The sequence below is a fragment of the Engraulis encrasicolus genome, chromosome 6 (assembly GCF_034702125.1).
Source record: "Engraulis encrasicolus isolate BLACKSEA-1 chromosome 6, IST_EnEncr_1.0, whole genome shotgun sequence".
NCBI lineage: Eukaryota > Metazoa > Chordata > Actinopteri > Clupeiformes > Engraulidae > Engraulis > Engraulis encrasicolus.
The window spans coordinates 24,288,248-24,296,206 of NC_085862.1; positions in this window are offsets into that span (position 1 = coordinate 24,288,248).

Consider the following 7,959-nt stretch of genomic DNA (forward strand, 5'->3'; position numbering starts at 1 on the left):
GCAGCACAACAATTTTAATAAGATACACATTTGTGCTGTCTATGATTCCAAACCAATTTCATTTCTGGACTGGAAATAGTGGTGCATTTGTGAGTAGGAGAATGAGAAGGGGGCTATCTATGTGTTTGAACTGGAGGGACAGGGTGAGAGAAAGGGAGAAGAGCTGTCACGCTTTTGAATTTCATAATATACAAAATATAGTAAATAGCCTCACTTGCCTGCAATACTACATCACTCAGCATGTAGGCCTAAACATGCTGTGCATGGTTCTGTTACATGATTAATGAAGGCCTGTGTCATTCTGGTCTGGAAACAATGTTTTTTTAAGCTTACAACAAGCAGGTAATTCATTCAAGTGGATGGAAGGAGATATGGCAGCTAAAATTGTTTTAAACATGGCACAAGTCTTACTTTACATTGCTTGTCAACCTAAGCAAGTATTATGATGTCAGGTGGGTGTTGGTGAGTAGGCTACTAACAGCTACTTTACTGGATTTCATTGCTTGGCATACTTGGCTAATGTTAGCATGCTAACTAGCGATTTCTCAGATCAAAAGCAAAGCTCTTTTTCCCTCTAATTCCAAACAGTAGCCTCAAAACTATTAGGCTTTCCATTATCACAAACGGTTGCTGATTAAATCACATAGTTCCAAAACACCCTCTGCAACTCCTGCATCATGCAATGACTGGTTTAATGAGAACATTACAATTCTCCACGCACCCAGCAGGGCAACACTGCTGTTGGCGCTTGCCCTCTCTGTCTCGCGTGAGTCTCCAAAATTCGAAATATATCGCACGCTGTCACTCGTCCCGCCCCCTTTCTCAGGACTGTCTGTTTATTGGTTCACAGACTTCCCAGAGACAGTTGAAAGCGATATTACTATTGGCTGAGGGGCGTTTTGCCGTGAGGAGCGCTTTCGCCACGCTTTGTTGATTGCGACTTCATAAAAAAAACCTCCATATCGCAAAATTACGCATCGGAGAGCGCCATTTCGGCACTCCTTCTTCACATTGCGCTCTAGGCGACCGCCTAGCCGGCCTATGCTTATAACCGGCCCTGGAAAGGTTAATTACCATAGTACTACAATACTATGGCATAACACAGGGTCTTTAGTAATGCACTACGACTTGGCCATTGGCATTCTGGTAACGACAAATGTATAACGCCGTGTCTTAATGGGCTAAATATCAACAATATCCATTGACTGGACTTAATCAAATTCACAGTGCATGATATAGGCTCTCATCACTAACAGCACTCTAAAGTGCCATTTTAATATGTTATATTCTAGTGGTGTGCATTGGCACGGCCCTTACGATTCGATTACGTTTCGGGAGATAATGTTTTGATTCAAATCCATTTGGCCCGATTCGACGATGCATGGCAATGCATTACATTTCTACTGAAAGTAAGGCAAAATTTTCATCAGTCATGAGAAAATACAAGCAGTAAGATGCTGAACAACATGCTATTGGCAGCTGTGTGCATCAGTCCCAGAGTTCTCAACGGGTTGGGTCAGCCCGACAAACCCGACGGGCCCCTTGGGTTCGGGTCGAAAATATAAGCATATGGCTCGGGTCGGTTCGGTCCGCGGGCTCAATCTTTTCCGCCCAGTGAAAAAAAAAAAATCAGTTCTGCTGTTTACCGTGAATCATGGCGAATTTCCCCTTGATGGGTCAGTAAAGCTAGGCCTATCTATCTAAATATATGTAGGCCTGCGTAACGAAGGTCTGGCAGGCTGCTGCATGCAACGTTGCGCGCAGTGCTTAATTTGTAAATCACAAGGTACCGGAATGCAAAACAAACATGACATCACAGCGATGATGAGTTGGACAGAGGTCCCTGAACGCACAGAAAAACTACACTGGCTACAATTACGCAAACGAATAAAAACGGGAAAAAAAAATCTTAGATGCAATTGTAACAATATTGAGTCCCATGTCAGCTCATGGAACCATACTTTTGTTTCTTAATACAAGGGACGGTTGGCAATCCAATGGCTATTTTAAACAACAGCCATAGTAGCCTATTAAATACTGTAATGACAACAACCAATATTTTTAGTTTGATCGCTAACTTTATGCTTAGTAGTCTCAGCAAATGCAGTGCATGGAAATTATGCTTATGAGGTGAAACGAAGCCGAAGCGGTCTTCTACTACATATGGAAAGGACAGTGGCTTTCCAATTAGGCTATCCTTTCCCCGTATTCACACAACGTTGGCATATGCGTATTAAACGTTAAATCCACGCTTTGTTGGCGACTTTGTTGCATATAATTTGTCTAATCCGCATGTGCTGTTGCGATATGCCACTTCACTATTTAAATGGCTCGTGCACCGATGGTAAGCGAGCGGCAGCGAAGACGGCGATTTTTCCGGTAGACTTGACTTTTCACACTGACTGTCTGCTCGCGCTACGGTCTGGTTGAAAATCCCCCCAGCCAATGTTTTATTTGGAGCGTGTAGGCCCTGTTTGAATGAAATATCACATTGTCTTTGCTGTTTTCGTGCTGTTTTCGACTAGAGATGGGATTTATGGCTCTTTTTCGGGATCCGGATCTTAGTGGCTCGTTCCTTTCAAAGAGCCGTTTAAAAAACTGGCTCTTTTGGCTCTTTTTTAAATTATTTATTCAGTGTTAAGAATGTAATATTTTGACTCCTCCTCAAGGTAATTTTGTCCAAACAACAACTGATTATTCTCCTGCTTCTAAAGACCGTTTTTGCCTCTCTTTGTTTTTTTCCCAAATGTAATTACTCTGGTCGAGGTCACATGCTTAAAATGAATGAAAAATGAACGAAATAACGGTCGAGTGGCTCCCCCAGCTGTGATCCGGTTCCCATCGTTCACTTCAGGGAGCCGTTCAAAAGAACCGGCTCGTTCATGAACGACACACCTCTAGTTTCGACTTGTAAGCAACTGTCGGGAAGGAAAGGTGCGCACACACATGGGAGCGCTCGCCAGCCGATGAAGATCTCATCCTCTCACCTAGCCTATCTGTCTTTTTTGCTACATGGCTTATCCATGCATCAACCGTAGCCCAGGTGCCACTAGAAATCAGTAGGCTATGTCCAAAACCTTGTGTGCCGACCAAAATTTTATGAAACTTTTAAACAATGTTTGGCACAGCCAGGCTTTCCATCTCATCCGCGCATATGAACAAACAAGGAGGGAGGGGCAACTTCACGTAGCCTACATTTAATCAGACACTCGGGATGGAAATGTAGTAAGCCTACCTTTAGAAGTCAAAACAAAAGGTGGATAGATTGTTGTTGCCGTGAAGCATGAGGCGGTTATTGAAATCGCGCTGTGGATGATTCTGCTTAAATAGCAAGAACGTAAGTTTCCCCATTTTATATTATGTTTCTATTGTGGAAAATATCTTTTCACTAGGTTTTTAAGTGGGTTATGCAATTTACTGCACATAAGTGCCCTTAAAGACCCACCACAACCCGTCATTCTCCATAGGATAACGTGGGGAAACTCGACCCCCGACTTCGGGCCTCGGGCCGGGTTCGGTTAGATAATTCCAGTGATGTGTCGGGTAACATCGGGCTCGGGCTTTAAAAGCCACGGGCCGGGTAGGGTCGGGTTGACATTTTCAGGCCCGTTGAGAACTCTAATCAGTCCTGCAGTTTTCAATGCTTTGAAGTGCTTTACTTTTATTTAAAGTTAATTTGCTCCAGAAATGCCCATGGAAGTAATTGACTTAACCTCTTAGCGCAGAGCCTGTTATAACCTTACTGTCACCAAAATTGTAATGAGTATGTCTTAACCCTCCTGTTATCCTTGGCGTCTATTTGACCCCATTCAATGTTTAGCGTCTGAAAAATACATGAAGTGCATAATTATTTTGCTTAATCTTTGATGACTTTTCCTAAATATATGGGGTGAATGTGAAAAAAGTGAAATTTCCACAAAAATGTTTTCCCTAAGTGCTGTACACGTTTTGGTTACATCTCTGTTCCTTGGGGTCAATTTGACCCCAAATTATTTTAAGTGTATTAAACATAAATATAACATCCATATTTTGCTAATACATGTTCCAATCTGTCTAGATTATCTACAATACATGAACATAAGTTATTTAGAACAGAACATTTTGCTTATTTAGGGCTCTGATAACTAACACTGTTGTACAATGTATGATGTGGACGAGGGCCAAAACTTATTCAAGGCAACTTTTGGGCAGTTGTTGCACATTTTCGCCTAGTCATGGATTATTTTTGGCTGTGTGTGGGGGTGCTAGGACTTATCTAAAGGGCTTTTTATGTCCCCAACAGAGCAATAGTAAATATCTGAGGCATAAATCGGTGCAAAAGTTTTTGCTTCCACTGATTTTGTAGACATTTAAGTGGCTGGGGTCAAAATGACCCCAAGGATCACGGATGTAACCTAAATCTGAGGATAACAGGAGGGTTAATCTGTTACTTAAGGCTCTCACTACTGTCATAGCACTGTTGTTATGATGTAGTTGAGTATTTTCAGCAAATAGTGAATAGGCCCACCGGCGACCCCATCTGCAGTAAGAGGCTACTTAATTAACTTGAAAAAATATGCTCTATTGATTATGGCATTTGCCAAATCAATTATTGAATTGTCCTGCCCCGCATTGCGATGCATTGCCAAATCGATTATTGTTGACACCACTATTATATTCCTTTTTCATCTTCTTGACATGTTTGTCCTTTGTATTTGAAAAACTTTGAGCAGTGTTTGGAGAGAGAACAAACAAGCATAAAGTCTCCCCTCTTCCTCTTGCGTTACCATGGATACGTCAGCATCCGTCCTGAGGAGGAGGAGGAGAGAGAGTGGGGCTCTCTGTTACTCCCTCCCTGAAGAACTGCCTCATGCATTGGAAATGGCAGCAGCCGGTTTGTACACAGTTGGCCATTTCGATGATGGAGAACAAAAACCTCTCCTCCGCTCAGCCACTACATCCCTCTTTTCTCTCCTCCCCTCGGCCACTTTAACCCTCCACACCCCCCCCCCATCTTCCCCTCCACCCCTCCTCACAATCCTTCTCTCTTCCTCTCTTCCCCTTGACTCTCTCATATCTGCAGTCTCTCCTTTGTCCTCCTCTGTCCTCCCGTCCTCCCTTCCTTCTCCCCACTCTGTCCTCCACTCTCCCATCTCTCAACCGTGGCCCGCACCCCTAATGCTTTACAATGCCCTCTCCCCTCACTCTGCACTCTGCTCTCTCTCTCTTTCTTTCTCCCTGTCCAACACCAACCCCTCACTCCCCTCACTCTGCTCTCTCTCTCTCTCTCTCTCTCTCTCTCTCTCTCTCTCTCTCTCTCTCTCTCTCTCTCTCTCTGCTCTCCCCTCCTTGACCCTGAACAGAGCTACTGTAACAACCCCCACCCGCCGCCAACCTCAGTCCTCCCTCTCTGACCCTCTTTGGTACTGGCCCTTTTCCTCTCTCGACCCCCATCCGTACAGCCTGCCCCACCCACACACATACACACACACACCCACACACACCACCACCATCACCACTGCCTCTTCAGTACTGGCCCCTTTTTCCTCCATCGACCCCCATCCAAACACACAACCCCCAACCCCCCCCCCCCCACACACACACACACACACACACACACCACACACTCTGCCCTCCTGCCTTCTTCCAACACACACACACACACACACACACACACACACACACACACACACACACACACACACACACACACACACACACACACACACACACACCACTACCACCACCACCACTTCCTCCACTGTAGTGCACACACACCACCACCACCGCATCCACTGTATCGCTGGCCTGCAATTTATGGCCGTGTCGTAAGGGAGCGACCTCAGCACATCGGCTGGACGGCACAGTGCAGCGTGATAGATGACCTAATACTGTAGCCTACCACCTCGGTGGAGCGCTCACGTTTTCAAGAAGAACGAAAGAAAGAAAGAAAGAAAGAAAGAAAGAAAGAAAGAAAGAAAGAAAGAAAGAAAGAAAGAATGATACTGTATAGGAGAGAAAGAACAACAGATGGTAATAAAGAAGAAAAGAAAGAAAGAAAGAAAGAAGGAAAGAAAGAAAAAAGAAAGGAAGAAAGACAGAAAGAAAGAAAGGAAACAGAAGGAAAAGAAATACATCCTTCTTGGATCACTTCCTTACCCAATTCACAGTGTCAGTGTACAGTATAGTGCAGTTCTATAGAATGAAACATAAATGGTTTCCTCCCTCCATGCATTTCCCCTCTCTCCAATGTCACCCCAGCATCTGCACCTGGTCTGCCTTGGCTTGGCTTGGTCCTGCATCCAAGGGACCGGTCCGGACACCCGAGACCAGTTCATTCTTCTAGCCCCACCACCCCCTGCTGTGACACTTCCTGCATAGACACAGACATGCAGAGTCTGATGCACACGCTAAAAGCTTTGGCTGGGCCCAGGGACAAAGTCTTCTGAAAGGGCTCCCAGCCCATTACATTCAATGTAATGAGGACCCAATTCTGGGCCCCCTCTTTCCCTGGGCCTCGGAAAAGTGACACCTTTGTCCCCCCTGTCAGCTACCCTGTGCACAATAGAGACCGCACACAGCGCAGAGCAGAGGCCGAATGACACACAGTACTGTATCAAATATTGTATTAGAAAGGTCATTACGGAAACAAGTACGTACATACATAATGCAGAGGACACAGAAGTGAATGTTTTCAGGCTGCAAGTCATTCCAGTTTCCAGTTTCAAAAGAGTACACTTAAAACTTACACAAGCTCAGCTGAGCCCCCCAGTCAGTGAGCGCAAAGCCCACAGCACCCCAATTTCGCAGCATGGCATAGACTTGACCCCGTTTCATGAATGCCCGCCAAACCCCATCAGCCCCCCACACATGCACACACTCGCACGTACGCACACACACACACACACACACTTTCTCTCTCTCTGTCTCTCTCTCACACACACACGCACGCACACACACACTTTCTCTCTCTCTCTGTCTCTCTCTCACACGCATGCACACACACGCATACACACACACACACACACACACACACACACACACACACACACACACACACACACACACACACACACACACACACACACACACACACACACACACACACACACACACACACACACACACACACAATCAATCTCTCTGTGTCTCTTTCTCTCTCTCTCCTCTCTCTCATGCACACACACACACACACACACACACACACACACACACACACACACACACACACACACACACACACACACACACACACACACACACACACACAGAGTACACACAGAATACACACACATCCTCTCCACGATCAGTCAGCCCCCAGCCTGCAGCCCTCCTCTGCCCTGGATCCTTCCTCCTTGTGCGTCTGGCTGCGCTGTACTGGTTGGCTCTATAGGAGCAGGGTCATGTCATGCCCAGGCCCAGAGGCACAACTGGAACACAGGCACAGTGCAGCGCAGCGCAGCGAAGTGAACGCACACAGATTGGAATGAAACACACACCACACCATTTTGAACTGACATAGTATATTGAGAGACACACATACACAGAAACACACACACATTCTGAGCCACACACATGCAGAGAAACACACACCCACACATACTGCACATAATTAATGAAATATAGACACACAACGATTCTCTGCCTCTCGCGCTCCCTCATTCTCCCTCATTTCTCAGTCACTGTACTTCTTTCCAGCACTCCCCCCCACACACACACACATACACACCTCTCTCTCTAGCTCTCTCTCTCTCTCTAGCTCTCTCTCTCTCTCTCTCTCTCTCTCTCTCTCTCTCTCTCTCTCTCTCTTCCCATGCACGGTATAACATTCCAGCTATTCTCAGCTCAGCATGCCCTCTGCATGTACTTCCCCATCGCTTATGGATCCGCCTTTTTATCTGTGAGGTGATTTATCAGCCTGTGTTGTTGTCCATCTGTCTTTGGCCTGTGGGGAGAAACACTGAGCAGCGGGGGTAGGAT